Here is a 16,335-nt window from a genome sequence, read left to right on the forward strand (position 1 = left end):
ATACGCTTTGAAAGCCGTCTTTAACGGAAATATCCTGAGGGCATCTGCGAGCAGAAAGCCGACGCGAGATAAGAGCTTTAAAAATCTCCTTCAACGTTATCATTTGATTTGTGCAGTTTTCAAGTGGAGCTTTCACTCTTCACCTTGAAAATTCCCACTCGACTACAATCCCTCCATTACCCTAATTCTTCACCTCTTTACCCCGATCGATCGCAAAGAATAAATGGTCGGTATTTTGGGCGTACATTTTTAAAAATCAAATAACCGTGCGGTATAAAAAATCGCTCAGTTTTATGCTCCATCGGCCGCTTTTGCCCCATTTCGACGCCTTAAAAAAGGAAACTATCGATGAGGGAAAACATTGCCGTCACGTGAAATTAATGAACCACAAGGAGGGCACTTTTAGCGCCTAGGAAAAAAACTTGCTTGTTCAACCGGAGAATATGTTAATTTATGCAGACACGGTTACACGAAATAGGCGGGTGGAGTACACTCCCATCTCTTATACTTAGCGTAATCTCGTTTCTTCAGGAGTCCAAAAGAGGAGCACGTGTTTCCATTTCGCTCGTTCCGGAGTGTAATCCTGATTACGGTGACGCGCTCAGCAAAGTGCTGTCTATGTTTAAATTAATTATGATCAATGAGCCACTTCATGTCGTGTGTGCTTAACACAGATCTGTGTCTTTGTTTGTGGAACCTAAACAAACGTGTCTTTTGCCCACTGATATCATCATTATCCAACTATTACACACAAATGTTTTCATTGCTTTCCGAACTAAACACAAAATCCATACCTAGTTTAAATATTGTGCAATTTTGATTGCAATTACAGTTTGTTAAAATTATCAAAATGTTAATAAACCATCCATGTTTGATTAAACAGAGTATGTCCAAATTGAAAAGTAAACTGAAATCCGATTTTAACCATCGGATTTTTACAGGCACCGTATTGAATTTTCGCCCCGTTAGGTAATGGATGGCATAGATGCTTTCCAGATTTATGGAAAATTGACTCTAGCATAAAGGGCGTTAAAGGAAAAATGATACGCGGCTTTTTGTATAAAAGTTAAGTTTTTGCGACATAATTCTCGTTTGTAGGCTTTTCTTTAACGAATAAATTTCAGTCAAGGGATGTTTTACCACATCGTAGTTGAAGCGTGAGGGATGACTATCGTTCTCGACTTCTTAAAATTCTCAATGTCGGGGTTCTTATTCACCCCATTGCCTTAATAAAATGAACTCTTCGTCGGGTTATCTTACAACAGTCTTTGGGTAAGTTTAAGTAGACGAAAACTCTGGACACTATCAGACTAAATAATTCGAAATGTTCCATTGTTGTCTCGAAGAGCTTGTCTCAAAAATTCCTACCAGTGCTTTAGTCTGACATATGATCTCCCCTCAGTTTTTCTAGAACTGTTGATCACCGTCCCACACATAACACAATCCTTCGTGCAATTTCCTCAATTTCCACTTTGTTCAGACGTCAGTAAGATGGATGACGATCTGAAGAAGTGCATCTTTGAAAAGACCAATACGGAATGCATTCCGCTCTGTTGCCTGTTGAATATTCCCTTTGTGTAGATATTTTGCATCTCTGCAGTTCACCAACTAGTGTTTGCTAAATGTTAACTTCGATCCTCCAAACACTGCGCAAACTAGTTAATTGAGATGCACCGCAAGGGTGTGATTAGGGAAGCAACAGATCCTCTCTTTTTTTTTGGTGTTGTTGCTGGGAGACCGAAATTGAATTGGTGAGGGGCCGGCAGCACTCTTTCATGTGGAGGGGCGTAATTAAATGTAGCACGCATATGGAAAGTGTGGAGTTCTTGCAAATTAAATCACAATTAAACCGTGTCGACGTTGGAAATTCACGAGGGTGGCCCTAAAGTTAAATAACTGTACGACGCAACCCTTTGCGAAAGTTTCCGTCAAAATAAACAACTTGTGTAGCTGAAGCAAAGACATTACCGAGGATATTAGCTGTCAAGTTTCATTACAGTCTGCTTCTTTGCTCTTTGGAGTGAATTATAATTTTTCCTTCTCTACCCACGTGCACTAGCTTTATTTTTAGAAATCTGACAGGTTATGAGCAACGTTGAGGAAAAATACGTTGTGTTTTTTTTAATATACGGCTTCCTCCGGGATAATTTATGTGGAGCGAGTTTACCAAGTTTTTCCTGGAGTTTAGTGCATCAAATATTCTTCCACTTTCTGCAAATTACCGTCCGCATGCTAAAATTAATATTGAGGGAAAGTACTTTATAATCCACGCTCATTTAGACAACGTGGCAATCGCGAAGTCATTCCTCCACTTTTAACACACTTCGCAAATCTGATCACAGAATCGGATGTTTTTAGAGAACTTGCGCCAGAAATCAGTGAAGTAATGGGACTAAATTTAAACTCGGATCTCGCAACAACTTTTCTACTGCTGTCATCACAAATGGCAATTAACGATTCATTTGGGCAGAGCGTAATATTTTTTATTTTTTTTTTCTAAATCTCAATCGGTCGAGATCTCGCCTATTTATTAATCTTATACAATTGGTACTCATTTTATGCAAAATTTTACGCAGAGTCCAAAACTGGCAAATATGTTCACGTACGTCAATAAACAACCGAAGTAGAATCGTTTAAAGTTGCGGATAGTAAATTTTTAGTTTCTACTTGTTTAAACCTTGACAACTTCGAAACTAAGACAGAGCAGAGCGTAAGATTGGGTTTTTACTATAGTTTTTCTCACACTTTTTTACATAAAAATCTTCTTTTTTACATAAAAATTTTCAAAAAATGTTAAGATCGAAGGCAACCATCTTACAGTTTTTGAGACTTTTTTCAGTTTTTGAAATTACATATCTCCGGAACTATGACAGTTATCAAGACGCGCTTTTCACTATCGTTTTTGTCGCGCTTTTTCCAATAAGAATCCTATATAATATAATCCGAATTTCAAGTATTAAGAAAGTAAAAAAAAATCTGATTTCAAAAATAGGCGAAAGTTTTACGTGCGTCAATAAATAACCTAGTTAGAAGCGTTTTAAGTTGCTGTTAGTGAATTTTTAATGCAGCATTGTTTAAACCTCGATATCTCCAAACTATGACAGATTTTCACCATAGTTTTTCTTGCGCTTTTTTACATAAGAAATTTCAAAAAAATGTTTAACAAATTTTAAGACTAAAGGTAACTTACCTTATGGTTTTTGAGACTTTTTTTATTTTTGAAGCTAAATATTTCTGCAACTGTTACAGATATCAAGATGCGCTTTTGACCATTTCCTCGCGCTTTTTCCAATAAATTTGAAGTAACATATTAAGAAAGTAAAAGAAAATCAGGTTTCAAAATCTAATTCTGTCGAGATCTCGCTTATTTACTTAGCAGTCTTAAACTATTAGCGCTCATTTTACGCAGAATTTAATGGAGAATCCAAAAATGGGCGACACCGTTTAAAGTTGCTCATAGTGATTTTTTAATTCAGCATTGTTTAAAGCTCGATATATTCGGAACTCTGACAGATATACAACTGGAATCTTTACCATCGTTTTTCTTGCGTTTTTTTTTACACAAATATACGGTCCTAACGCTTTTTTTTTCAAAAAATATTATGGCCATTAAAGTAGGTAAGCTAACTTAACTATCTTATGGTTTTTGAGACTTTTTTATTTTTGATGGTGAATATTTCCGGAACTATGGCAGATATAAATATGTGCTTTTCACCATCATTTTCCTCGACCTTCAGCCGACAAGAATCATATATTACACATCCACAATTTGAATTTGAAATAATTCGAAAACATGTTTCTAAATCTAATTTAAATAAATCTTAAACGATTTGTTCTCATTTTCGCAGAATTTCACGCAAAATCCAAAACTGGGCGACATAGTCACGTACGTCAACAAATCAGATGCGATTAAAGTTGCGCATAGTAAATTTTTCATTTGAATTAAATGTTTAAAGGTCGATATTCCAATTAAAAAATGATCTTTTTAGAAAACTTGCGCCAGAAAACAGTGATTTTGCAACCACTTTTTATACTGCTACTATCGAAAATGACAATTGATTTGGTGAGAGTGTAATATTTTTTTTATAGAAAAAGTATTATACAAAATTATGTACAGTATTATCGCGAAGAGCTCATAGCAAAAGCCTATGAGGTCTTTTCGGCGCTCGTACTGTAAACAAGTATTTAATTACAATCTTTGTCCAATAGAAAATCCCACTGAATTATTCAATTCTCTTCGGTCGGTTTTATGGAACTCGTTATCGTCAGATTTCAGGTAATTGTAGTTCTATTCGTAATTTTGCAACGACGTCGAGACTTTGTCCCTCAGGAATGCTTTGTTTTATAGCGGTCACCTCGAACGACGTGATTTATCGTCAGATTCAAATATTCCAAAATCAGATTTAATACAGAATGGAAGTTTCATTGTTCCAAAGAGTGCCCTCACTTTTATTGGGAATGTAGAATATTCACCAGGAAACACAACGGTACGGTGTTGTTTACTTAATTCTTGTTGCTTTGTGTATAAACGGGTAAGAGTTGTTTTGTTCACGTTTCAAATTGTTTTGCTATCTTTAATTCGAGAAAAGTGCGTTTGACTTTAGGCTTTGTTGACATTTTTGTTTCGTTGCCATGTATTTTGCTTTCCGGGGGCGGTTTGGACACATTGAGCTCTTTTATCATCATAACGTCGAGTCAAAATTAACGACAATATTTTCCGCCCGCTGTTCTTGTAAATACTATTTTAAACTGTTAGAAGAGGAATCGTTGCCCCATTAATCATCTGATTTATTAATCACCAATAATAGCGCACGTATCGATTGTACAAATAAATGTCGCCGTGATTTATTCTCTGTAAACTACTTTTTTGAGCATCTCTACAGTAGTGACAGTGGCAATTTTCATGTGAAAACTCGCCGTAAACCTTATTTGAAATCGTAAAAGAAAATTAATGATTCTCCCGAGAACACCATCGCCGTCAAAATAAGAATAATTTGATTTTTCTCTCTACCTTCACACTTTAGCTTCGACCTCGAGTATTTTAATTTTTAAACCGAAGAAGAATTCTGTGCTTCGAAAATTCTCTTTGAATTTGGTGGATGCGCGGGTAATTGCATCAAGATTGATTTTAGGCAAATGGGAGGCCATTAAGGTCGCAGAATCACGTGAGAGCCTCTCCGGTTGAGTGACTTCCCTTTCGGTCCATGGGCGAATATCGGAGGCATTTTGCATCGTTTTACGGGTTATCTTCAGTCCATCTCGAATCTCAAATCCAAGGATTGGCAATATGCTTTTATTCTTAGCGTGAATGGATGTTTCGGACGTCACGTGACGTGTTTAGCCGTTGTTACCTTTTTTCCTCATCCTTGGGCTTTTACCGAGATTGAGTTTCATTTTTGAAAGCGTTGTTTTTTATTTGCAGATATTTCAAATGAGATTAGCGCCGGACCGGTGGAGTAATTGGATTTCGTGAAGGTGAGTTTAGATTTTTACCTGCGGGGACAATTCGGGAAATTTCCATAAATTGTGGTGGATGCGCCAGGACTTTCCGTTGTCATGCCCCTATCAGAAACTTTTCTTCTACTTGTTCCTCCAGTTGAAATTCTATTACTCGTCGGTGTTTACGTTAGTTGTTTGCCGTCTGCGCGCTCTTTCTTGTTTACAATGGGGGTTGGTGTTCCCGATTGTTTATTATGTGTTACATCTTTTCAAGGGGTGGCCCATGTAAATCCCGCGGCGCCGTATCGGTTCTTTTAAGGCGAGTGCCAAGACTCGCCGCTGGTCAGAATTCGAGCTGAGCTGTCACATCGGGAAGGTTGTCAAGCGGTACCTCTGTTTACAACACCCCTTACTGTGCTATCGTAAAGTGATTGTAAAATAATAAATGCTTATTTTGCCTCTGTCTGGTAGAAATACTTTTTCATGGATAAAATAATATGAATAAAAAACTTTTATTTTAAAATTGTAAGTACATCAGTACGTTGTTCAAAAAATAATTAGTGAAATAATAAATAGATCAAAGTATTATTTAATATTAGAATGCCAAACAGAAATTTTCTAAAAAAAACTAAACTTATCTGTTTAATGTTTAATTTTATTTGTTTCCAAATAGATACGTATTTTGATATGAATTTTGGTATGAAGGTATACTCAAAAGATACAAAATACATAGTATAATAATGTGTATAATATGTACATGTTAGTAAGTATTTATAAGAAAAGTGGTATTTACATAATAGGTACCTATTTACAATATTGACAATTAACTAATACATAGGTAATACAAACTCAATGACGGCGGATCGGAATAGACAATCTTTGTTTCCTAGAGTCAATTAATTCCAGCAACATGTGATCAAAATAAAACTTAATCAATTTTGGTTCCATTTTTTTTTCTAAAAAGTTGTGTCTTCATAAATATATTCATATTTCATATCACTTTCTTGTCCAAACCAAACACCCAGAATACACATTTTTTTTCGTGTTATTCTTAACTGCCCTTGGATTTGGTAATACCAATTATGATTTGAATTTACAATGTCTGTTCCATTTTTTTTCTAGTTACCAGAAGTCAACCTTTTTATTCTCCCAAAAAAAATTTATATTGTTCTCAAAGGAACAAGATTTAGTGGGTTTTTTCAGTAAAAGTTGAACCGGCCGGCGGCAAAATGAAAGAAATTGTCATCACCTAGTAAAACTCCGGTCAGTTTCTTAGATAAACTCTAATCCAATATTGCAAACATCAGGTAAATTGCATCCGGTCAGGTCGCTCCATAGAGTCATACCATTCAAAACAATTTTGTTTCATTCAACATTTTTTATTCATTGATGAACTTTTAAATTCTAGTGAAATAAGAAAAAAATAAACATAAATAATAAAATATGTAATAAGAAAAATAATAATAAATTTCTATTTTATTAAATTTCATTTTCTAAATTTTACGTCCAACACCGTGAAGTAGTCGAGAAATTAATGTGTGTCATTGAAAGACTTTAGTTGAAAACATGACTATAAATTAAATGAATTTTCATACTACATAGTTGTTTCTATAATTTCATACATCAAGCATTATGAAACTTCGATGTGCTTGTACTTATTAGCACTTTTAATAACGCTCTACTAATTGTAACCATTTTATTATCCTCTGCGCGAAACAAGCAGGTAAAAATTTTAGAAGAAATCCCTTGATTTACAACTTCCAAAGCTGGTCAAGAAACCGCAAATGAGGGTACGCTTATAAATCAACCTAGTCGTAAATTATCTGCAAAGCTCAGAGCTTCGATTGAAAAATTTTTAGTTTATCTCACTCATAACTAGACCAATTTTAATGATATCGATTTAAATTTAGCGGGAAAGTGATTTTGAAAGTATTCTTTACTAATTCTAAGTTTAAAAATTCACAAAAATCGGACATAAACTTCTATTCGTAAAACTACCCCTAAATTATCGAATTTTCAAGTCCTTTAACTTTTAAATTAAATGTTTTTTCCAATGTTTGATTCTTAGTTTTAGAAGAAAATATGAATACAAGCAGTTGAGAATAAGAACGAAACTGATACATGAAAAAATAAGCGAAATATTTAGACGATACTTTACATGGGATTCTCCATAAGAAAAATGTCTTGGCACTCGCCTTAATATAAGTGAGGGTGTAACAGGTGGACAGAAGGACTTTCGATATTGCGACTTCAGCGCTGACCCGCCAACATTTCGCCGTCCCCGATGCATGTTTTAATAGGCCGTTTTTTCATGCATTATGCATTATTGATATGGTTTATCGTGCCCCTCGGTCCCGTCCGCGTTGGAACTCGGCGCCCGCTGTTTCGTGATTAAGTTAAAAATTCATGCCTGTTTTAAACTGCCCGATTCCACGCAACTTATCTTTTACTAGCACGTATGGTTTGGATTGTGGCCCGACCTACGCAAAATCCCACCACAATACGTCGGATTGAAAATCGATAGAAAACGGGAAGAATTTCAGGCGAATTAACAGAGTTGGTACCGTAGAACGGAGTCGTTTGCTGGCGACGCTAAATTTACTTGATTTCTCTGGGGGACGGGGAGACCCACGATAAAATTTCCAATAAAATTTTGATTTATTGAGACACTCCTACAATTTCTATAAACAACATAAATTTTCTTAATAAGCAAATAATATTCACAGGAAATTTTCTCGTTAAAGACCGAAAATGTTTATTTTACTCCCACGTTTGTTGCACACCTTCATAAATATGCTCTTACTAACTTTCATAATCTGTGTATAAATTTTAAAACAGCTGCGGCTAAAAATAGGAGGGTTTATTTTATATCTAAGTCTCTGGAAAAAAAACGTTTAAAATATGATCTTGAAATTTCGGGCCCTCTTTATAAATAAAACAATTTCAATTCCTCGGCCTAAAAATAAACATCTTGATGAGTTTTAAATGAAACTTAATTGTGCGAAATGTTTGTTATTTTAAGAAATACGCTCCCATAAATAAAATGGACGCACTGGGAATATACTGAAGTTATCAAAAGACCAAATTATCTTAATTGGGATGTCAGAAAACATTTTTATTCTAGGGGATAAGACAAAACGAACAGAAAAGTTTCGCAGTTTATTGACGAAAAAATGCTCAACTTTTTTATTAGAGACCCGAACTAATCATTGAAATGTCAACACCGCAGTGGCTCTGTAATTTAACTACTCTTCTGTGAGTTCCATTTTAATTACAGTACTATTTAATTATACCGTATTTGGAGTTTCTAAATTTAGACAACAAACCGAACTGTTTAGTAAACAGATCTCCATAATGTTGAATGTAAATTTTCAATACCCGATGAAAAACGTTAGTTTTATGAACAATGAAAACCATTGCAAATTTAACGAGAAAAGTTACTCCAATTCCCATAATTGATTCAACAACAGTTGATTTGTTAAAACCCGAACATTGCAACCATTTTTAATCGTATATATCGAATGAGTGCAAGCAATCTCATTTTGATAACTAATTGAAAAAAAAATGGAATTCCCACGGTCAAAATTTGTGAATAAATGCACCAACCTCGAAATTACATTTATTTTCAATTCTCTCGTTTTAAATGATAGATTTTAACATTTACCCAGTTATAAAAATGGTGGATGCGCCGAATTTTTGTATTCTAAATAATAGCTATTTTTCTAACTAGAAACACAAATTTTTGACTTTTTTTATTTTGAGGACGAACCAAAATTTTTCAATGATTTCTATTAAATTCCATAACTTTCCTAATTTCTTCGGTAAAACAATGAAAATTGGAGAAGGTACTACTTTTGTTCCGAATATTAACTGTACGAAATTACAAAATTTTAAATCAAGAACTACATTTTTTGTAAATTTTCATTTTTAGGGCGAAGCAAAAATTGTCAATATTTTTCATTAAATTCCATAACCTTGGTTCTTTCATCGGTAGAGCAATGAAATTTTAAGGAGTTACTACTTCTAATCCGACTATTAACGGTATGAAATTCTAAAATTTTAAATTAAGAAACAAAAATTTTATAAATTTTTATTTTTAAGACGATCCAAAAATCTTCGTTATTTTCGATTAAATTCCATAACTTTCGTAATTTCATCGATCAAACATTTAAATTTGGAGGACGTACTACTTCTATTCCGACTAATCCTAATCTTAATTTTAATCTTTAATTTTCAAAATTATATCCGCGAATATTGGAACATTTGCTCACTTACAAAAATGGTGGATGCGCCGATTTTTTATTCCAAATAATAGCTGTTTTGTAATTAAAAGCAGAAATGCTCAATTTTATCACTAGGCGTGATTATTTTACATTACATGTTGTGAGATAAAAAAAGGAACTTTCGCTTCGTGTTGCAAACAAGATTTTTCCTAATTCGGCAATAAAACGCGTTAAACTGTAGAGCCCAATTCTCATAATTGCCTCAACAACTGTTGATTTGTTAAAACCCAAACATTACAACCATTTTTAATCGCGTAGATAGAATGAGCTCATTTTGATAACACGTTTAAAAAAACGGAATTCCCACGACCAAAATTTGAATAAATTTACCAACCTCGAAATAACATTTATGTTTTCAATTCTCTCATTTTAAATCGAATAAAGCGCCCGTTGAATTCTCAAAAACACCGTCCACCAAGAGGTGGCGAGACAAAGTGTGGTTTTCAGCGTGGGTTGGAATAAAAGCGCCGCCTCCGCTTTCTAAGTGAGGCATGAAAATGCACATGTGGCGTACTGCTGGAAGATATAAAATTCTTTTTGTTTTCAGTAATTGTGTTGTTTCAAAGGAGCAGGAATATCCATGTCGTTCGTTTTTGCATACATGATTTTGGAGTGTAAGTCAAAAGAAAGTCGTTAGGTTTCGATATCACATTTCTGTTTGGAGAGAGAAGCCTCCAGCGGCATAATTACAGCAAGCGTCACCTCATTTGTAAATAGCATTTAGTTTGTGTAAATGGAAATGGTAAATCTCCCCAGGAAATGACGACTGTCATTACATTCCTAAAGTCGTCACGAGTCTATTATATTATGTGTCTGAGCACATGATAGGTGTGCCGCTAACAAGTACTAAATTACTTCTGGAACTGCCTTACCTCGACAATCGTCGAAACGACCATATTTCCGTTTCTCGCCGAAACTATATTCCAAACATTAATTTCAGCTTAGAGATAAGTGAAATTCATTCAAAGAACTTTACGTCGCTTTGTCCTCACTCAACTTTATCTCACTCCGGGGAAAAACAGGATCGATATTTTTATTTTTCCGTCGATTTTTTATAACGGAAATGTAATATCTGCTCGTTGTAAAATTTATACAAATGCGGAGGTGGCAACGTTGGCGCATTAAATTATTTACAAGTGTGGACCGGAATACATCTAAAATGTGTCCTGAATTAATTATCGCCGCGAGAGATGAGAAAAACAGGAGAAAGATGTAATATTAGTGCATCTTCTGTTACGAATTACGAATTTAAGCCGCTCGGCTAAGCGAAGATAAAGCGGTCGTCGGCAATTTCCTCAACTTTCAATGAAATTAGAATTTAACTTTTTTTTAATAACTGGATCTTTATTTTGTTTCTGTCTTCCGGAGGAAACTTTCGTAAAAAAGTTTACATTAAGCCATTAAGTCAACGCGTTAGAAAAACACGTCTCGAGATGTATTTAATTAAGGGAATGCGTAGGTTACACGGAAATAAAAGTTGTTGCTTTAACTGTTCGTTCCGTACAACCCATCAAACTCGACAATTAAAACCCTGTTTATCGACCATTAAAGAGTAAACAACCCCTAATGTGTATTATTCCAATCAAATTGCGCCGATCGATCATTTTTATTTTCATTGGAATTAATGCGGTGGGATCTCTGTTCAAATTATTCTAATGAAAGACTTTTTTGTTCATTTTCATAACTTACCGTGTTTAATTTCCCGCTGATGTTGCCTCGAAGCTTTTCTACAACTAATGTTTGGAAAACTCAAATGTATATTAATTAGAATAGTTATTTTGTTGATGTTCACGCTCACCACTAACTGTGAGGGTTACTTTAATAAATAAATGTGAGTGTAATGGGGTAATTATGAATACTCGCTAATGTCTGTGTGGTTGTTGGAGTCGTTTTCAGTGGCCTTTATTGTTATAACTGCTAGAGTAATCGAGGCAGATGTTTTAAATTTTATCTAGTTTGAGATTTTTAGATGTTCTGTGGATCGTATAGTTAAGCCGTGATTCGCTAAAGAAAATTAAGGAAATCTTTAATCAAGGATTACCGTCATACATAATTAATTAATAATTTATCATGTTTAATAATTAATCTCATAAGTAATTTTTCATTTTCTTAAAACCTTTTGCCGACTTTCTTGTGTCCAATTTTATTGATTTCTATTTTCTAAATCCCACCCTTTTAAGACTTTGATCTTTATTTTTTACTTATAATTGGTAATATCTAAGCATTTCACTAGTTACAAAAATGGTGGATGCGCCGATTTTTTATTTCAAATATTTCAAATAGCTGTTTTTGCAACTAGAAGCCGATGTGCATTATTTTATCACTAGACGTGATTATTACATGTCGTGTGATAAAAGACACTTTCGCTTCGTGATGCAAACAAGTTTTTTTAAACTGTTTTAACGTGGCGTCATTTTAGAACTAAAGTACGAAATAGTATATTAAAAAAGAAGTTTTATAAAACTCAAAACTCAAGCTCAAAATATGTTAGAATTTCTAAAAATTTATATTACTTTATTTTTATAATTTTTGTCATTTGACAGTATTTTCGTGGGCTCTGTTCGAGCTCAGGAAAACAAAGCAGCCGAAGGACCAGTAAATAATGTATTTACAGAATATATACAGAGTGTCGCAATATGTTTAATGATTTAACTGGAAGGTTTGTAAGGCCTTCCAGTGATGTGATGATGGTGAATTTTAAGAGAAGCGAATTTACCAACTGATGTTTTGGTACTGACTCGTTACACCAGAACTCTTGGTTCAGGGTGGGTGGTGGACCAGTCATCCCCGAAAGAGGGGGATGGGACAACCCCATGACTCATAGTCCTTAACAGGCTCAATTGCTTTTAATGAACGGAAACGTAACATAATCAATATTTACAGCTTTTGGATTAAATTTCCCTTAGGTTTTTATTTTTGTAACCTTTTATTAACAAAAATAAACTTCCAATTGAAAACCATTCAAAACTGTGGCTGAAGCAGCAACTTGTTACTAATTCATAGTTTTTCATTGTACTGAATTTTCTGCGTTTAAATTTTCAGATTTCTGCAATAACGAGTTCTCTATACCTACGTCATTTTTCCTGCAGAGAATTCACCGATTTACAGGAGCAATTTTACAATTCAGTGGATGAAGTGATGAATAACATAAAGTTATGATGAAATAGCTGCTAATCTGGACACAAAGTAATTTATTGTTGATACTTTTACAATTTAGTCGTAATTTTTCAAATGTGACATTTTGCAACATTTTAAATTTGACGCCTACATAAAATTTCCTGCATGAAAAATGAACTTTAATTGATTAGTTAATTTAGTTGAATGGCTGAATATTTAAATTAAAACTTAGTTAAAAAGTGTATTTTGCCGTATGTTATCCCAAATGTCATTAATATAAATTTATGATTTGTACAATATCCGCTTGAACTGAACTCCTTCTCACATTGAAGCTATTTGCTACGTAATTAAGCCGGTAAATAATCACCAGAATGAAGCAAACACGTTCAGATTTCGCAGAGCACGTAATTGACATGTAGAAATTGAAAGCAAATAGATACTCTCATCATCATCCTCCGAGCTCTATTTTAATTAAACAAAAGGTAATGTATCATCGTTGCATTACACTTCCTCTATTAATCTTGATTTCAGTTGCATATTTAACCACCTGCTAAAATTGCTTCACCTTGTTGAATCTTTTATTTTGGGTCGATACTCTATCGGTCCTAAGAAGATGAAAAAAGCCGTCGGTTTTATAAATTGGGCCATTATTAATCCAAATTTCTAATATAACTACTTTTTCCCTCAAGGTATGAGGGCGATAACTCTCGTCGGATGTCAGAAGCTGCTTTATCGAGTGTCGTACACATAAAAACGTCAAAGAAAATAATAAGTTCGAAAAGATGTTAATAAAGCAACGAACGAGCGAAAAACTAAGGAAGCCATTACGTCCATTTACAATAAATCGGCTAGGAAATCGACTCTCGTAAATTATCAAAGCCTATTAATGCCGTGAAGATTAAGCGAGCGAACGGTAGACGTGATTTTTAGGAGATCGTCTTTGTACGAACTAAATGGCTTCAAATACAAAAGGTAAAAGCGGTCAAGACATGCTCTTATAGAACTCGAGCTTCTATTCAAATTGAAATTTGTAATTTAATCTGGAATTCAAACCGGAGGTGTTTACAGATACTACTGGAAATATTGGCGATTGAGAGATTACTTCTTGCTCTTTGAAGACTTTTTGCCCTGAGCTGTTTAGCCAGACTTTGATTTAAGTCGATTTTAGTAAAAACAAACAAGAGTTAATCTGGACGGTCGGAGCTTAGTGCTTTTAGAAAATGTGAAACTTGAAACGAAAATTCTGTTGGGAGTGCAAAAAGATTAAACAGTGTGCAGGAACTATGCAACGGATTGAAGAGATTGGTGTTCATTAAATATTAATTTGAGAGAGCATACAGGTCCAAAGTGAGGTATTTGTTCAGTTTAAATTCATAGAGCGGCTGCATTAAACTACGTTAAAATTACACTATTTCTTGTCTCGAACAATGCTACTGTCCGGAATTTGGAATGAGCTCTGCTTGCGACATCTGAAAACAATTCGGTAACATACTCTGTTTTTCTCACTGCATTATGAGCGTTGTTGGACAATTAATTAATTTTTGCGGGGTTGCAACCCCCGCTGTGTTTGTGCTTTTTTGTTGTTTGCAACTTCTGTAAGTAGCTGAGTACATTTATCCAGAAATAATTAATTCTTGCTAATTAATATGAGCGAAACATGGAGAGGAGAGGAAATATAATCAATCATGTCATCATGTCAGATTCAGTAAATACATTTCACTGATTAGAGAAACGTGCTGGTTATACCAACTATCTGCGGAAATTAATCAAAGCAATGTTTTTTATAAACAACTCCCGAAGACAATTACAACCCTACGTGATTACAATTGAGATGTTTTTCCCCTCCTTCCGTTATTTGACATTCTTCACGTGTCTACACGTGTTTTCATAAATACAAATGAACCATGAAACAAACAAAATGATCAATTTTCCATCAGAGCAGATGTTGGAAGAAGCCCATTTCTGAAAATCAATCATTCATATTTTTATTCATTTTTTAACGAGACCATAGCGTAGCCCATAAACCCCTTCATGTAATTATAGAGGGTGTCGCAATGTAGCTATAAAAATATGTGATCCAATCCCAATAAAGCATCACCATAAAACGCTATCAACTTATGTAACTCCGGGACGCCCGGAACGAGGGCAAAGTCAAGGTCGGGTTATCCCATCAAATGGGCGACATTTTGCAACCCTAATAGGTTGTTTTGTGTCGCCTTTAATGGAATTGCTGCTGTCCACCAGCTTAAAAATGTTGGCCCAGATGGACGATATCGTATATCGTGCACTGGGGGTGGGTGATTACAGACTAAAAGCATTATCGATCTGCGATGGCCTGCCAAACGATTTCTGCATCCGAGAAAAAACAGAATCTCACCCCATTAATTTCGTTCGCCACATGTTTTTCAAAATTTGCCAGAGTGCAGCCGATCAAGTGTTCAATTGTTGGCTGCGAGGTGTTGAAAGACACTTTGTAATACAGTAAAGAACAATGTGAGTGATTTGCCCCGTTATTAATTTTAATTATGGTCTGTGCCAATGAATAGGGGTTGGTAACGCGTAGTGCACAAGCAACCTCAACAACTATCGATCGTAGTAACAGCTAAGATTCGTAAGTTAAATGTGGCATCCACCCCTCCGGGTCAAGCAGGGTCAAACACTTCAATAGAGGTCAATTAAAAGTTCTTCTCATTTAAATGGAACGATGATGCAATCCGTCGCTCCTCCGGCAATTTCCGGAAGGTTTTATGTTTGTCGTCGATGGTGTACACGTTTCGCACTTTTTCCACCCCATCGAACATTTCTTTTTATGATGATTCCGCGGCAATGTCGCGGCTTTTCCCGCTTTATTAACTTCGCATTACCTCTTTAGCCCAAGTGAGAAGTGCTTGTATTTTGAAATTTTACGACTGTTGGAAATTTCCTTCGTGCAAGAGGCGTTCAGTTAGTCGTTTGTAAATAAAGGAAATAAAGTGCGGGTTCCGGAAAAGCGCTTTTCTCGAGTGGGGGTCCGACGGCGAAGTCTCCCAGGGATCCGACGGAATTGCCGGCTTGACCGAGAATTTGATGAGCGAGATTTCAGTCGGAGATACGGACCTAATATAGAACACTGCCGGGAATAAACATGAAAGAATGAAGTTTTCCAACTTCACCATTTCTCAAACTTTCTGGGCTCAATAATATGTTTAGATAATGTCTTCTGCTGCGCTCACCTAATCCACAGGCTTTTGATTTATTGCTTCGACGTGGACAAATTGCTTAAAATCCTGTCGAGGCCTCGACGGATCGATCACAAAATTATACTTCTTTTGCCAATTCTTTCCACATCGAATCAGAAAGTTTAATAACTTTTTTTGCATCACCTAAACTCACTATTCAAGCCTAAACGTTGTATTTATTATTTTTTTTGGTTTTAGGGAAGTTTTACCTTTGTCCAACTTTTCCCCCTTCGCAGCATTTTAATCTCTCTCTATGAAAAAAATGTTAATTAATTTTA

At 35.0% G+C, this 16,335-nt stretch overlaps 1 protein-coding gene across 6 annotated transcripts in view; it reads left to right on the forward strand.

Moving 5' to 3' along the window:
* Window positions 1-16,335, forward strand: part of kek5 (leucine-rich repeat, immunoglobulin-like domain-containing kekkon 5 protein) — a 150,414-nt gene that overhangs the window by 42,449 nt on the left and 91,630 nt on the right. For 3 of the 6 annotated variants that reach the window (XM_088044034.1, XM_088044036.1, XM_088044037.1), the window contains one exon: window positions 5,423-5,475. The exons of the other annotated variants lie outside the window; for them this stretch is intronic. The gene's annotated coding sequence lies outside the window, so the exon portion shown is untranslated. The remainder of the gene's footprint in view (window positions 1-5,422; window positions 5,476-16,335) is intronic. 6 annotated transcript variants of the gene reach the window in all.

This window comes from Gnatocerus cornutus, chromosome 8 (assembly GCF_029298725.1).
Source record: "Gnatocerus cornutus isolate USDA-ARS CGAHR chromosome 8, icGnaCorn1.1, whole genome shotgun sequence".
NCBI lineage: Eukaryota > Metazoa > Arthropoda > Insecta > Coleoptera > Tenebrionidae > Gnatocerus > Gnatocerus cornutus.